The sequence below is a fragment of the Gekko japonicus genome, unplaced genomic scaffold (assembly GCF_001447785.1).
Source record: "Gekko japonicus isolate JY-2015 unplaced genomic scaffold, Gekko_japonicus_V1.1 scaffold7816, whole genome shotgun sequence".
NCBI lineage: Eukaryota > Metazoa > Chordata > Lepidosauria > Squamata > Gekkonidae > Gekko > Gekko japonicus.
Genome location: NW_015161664.1, coordinates 4012 through 6016, shown reverse-complemented (window position 1 = coordinate 6016; position 2005 = coordinate 4012). Strand labels below are relative to the sequence as shown.

Below are 2005 nucleotides of genomic sequence, written 5' to 3'. Positions count from 1 at the left end.
TTTATGTGTGCGTTCGCTGTAAGGGAAAGGCTCCTAAAGAGCCAGGAAAAATCCTCTTCTTCAAATAGAAGTTTAATGCGCTGAAATGGTAAGCTGATGATTTTTATGGCATGAAGCTAAATAGCCGGGGGTCGCTAACAGGCCTAGAAAGTTTTAATAGACTCTTAATGTGTGGAAATGGGGCACCCAAAGCTTTTCATGGCATGGATGTAAACAACATCAGCTGCTAAATAACATCCCATTAAGTCTCTGTTAAAGGAGCAGGACAATTCTTCCTCCGGGCAGCTGGCAACCCTAGCTGTGGCCTGAACCTGGGTTCCCAAAGTCCCAATCCAACTTATTGTAAGCTGCCTTGATTTCCTATAAGATAGAAAGGCGGCTAATAAATGTTACTAAACAAACAGATAAACTTTGCAGAATCATCCTGCAGCCCCTTCTGTTTTCTGTATCAATTTCTAGTTTCCAGCCCGCTTTCCTTTTGAATCCAGAGCCAGCCCCACCTTCCCCCCACCCTCCCAACACCCCACACTCTCCTTTTTCTGTCACTATCAGGGAGTAAAGAGAAGCCAACACCCCCCCTGTGGATCCAGGCCATTTTATTGACAAAACAATACAAGAGGCGCGCTTTCTCTCACAGAGCTATGGGAATCAACCATTCCATCACGAAGCAGATTGAGAGCCTCGAAATGGAGATGGAGCTCAGGGGTGCCCAGATTGCAGATCTGCAGCAGAAGCTTCTGGAGGCAGACAGCCGAGACAACAAAAAGCAGCACTGGGAAAGCATCGCCACCATTCTGGAAGCCAAGTGTGCCATCAAGTACCTGATGGGTGAAATGGTCTCCTCCAAAGTGGAGGACGGGAAACTGGACAGTCTCCTTCAGCAGAGCAAAGCTACCTGTTCCGACATCCACAAGATGCTCCTCGACGAGCGGAAGGCCGTGGGTCAGACGGAGGCGGAGCACGAGAGCCAGATGGTCCAGATGGAGCAGCAGCAGCATCAGGAGAAGGTTCTCTATTTGCTGAGCCAGATACAGCAGCACAGAGAAGAAGCCGAGAAGAGGCTGTTTCGGAGAGGGAGCAGCAGCTGCTCGAATGCCTCAACTTCCAGGATGAGGAGCTGGCAAAAATGAGGGAGGTCTTCGAGAAGAACCAGGAGCTGTGCGAAGAGCTGGAAGCCGTCAGGCAGAAACTGAGAATTCTTGAAGCGGCCAGCAGCCAGAAAATCTGCAGTGTTCCGCCAGCTGTTGCAGACGCAGAGTCTCCTTTTGATTACATTCCACCCAAGCCCAAGCCTCGCAGGCAGACCACGGCCAGGCCCCTGTCGGAGCCAACATCGGAGGAGTCGGAGGAGTCGGGAGGGGAAGTGGAAGATGCCGAGTGGTTGCCGGCAGAAATACCCGAAATACCCAGAGGAATCAAGAACTTTCTGGGGGAGGGGATGCTCACGGAAGACTCGGGAGACTCTAAGACCTTCAGTCTGGAAGACCCCACTCTGGCGTCCGGAGGGGACACTTTCTTTGAGCCGCCGGCCGTCACGCCCACCAAGCAGGTCTTAAAGCCGGTCAACAGCCAAGAGTCCTCGGCCTGCGAGCAGAACGACACGACCTCCTTCTTCAATCTGGGGGACCTGGACACCGAGAACCAGCTGCCGGTGGTGAAGAGGAGGAGGAAGCGGTTCTGAGCAGCGCCAGCAGCTTCTTTGCCAGCTGCATTCCCATCAAAGAGGACTTTGTGGAGGGCTAACAGGGCAGAGGCGGTGGCGGCGGCCAAGAGACCCTGCTGGGCTTGACTTGGAATCCGGCGACACGCAACTCCGAAGTCTAAGAACTCTTTGACTCCTTTTTGTTAAGAATAGAGTGTATACATGAATTTGAATAACGACAAAACACCCAGGGTCTTAAGGACATACAGGCTAAAGATACGAAAGCAGAAAGGTTTGGTGTTTATTGGGGGAAAGGACAGGTTGGTTCCCCTCCCTCCCTTTCTACAGCCCAGTCTCTTTGCA

General features: G+C 52.0%; 1 pseudogene; it reads left to right on the top strand.

Annotated features, from left to right (window-relative positions):
• Nucleotides 1-590: 590 nt before the first annotated feature.
• On the top strand, nt 591-1681 carry LOC107125891 (annotated as a pseudogene).
• Nucleotides 1682-2005: the final 324 nt, after the last annotated feature.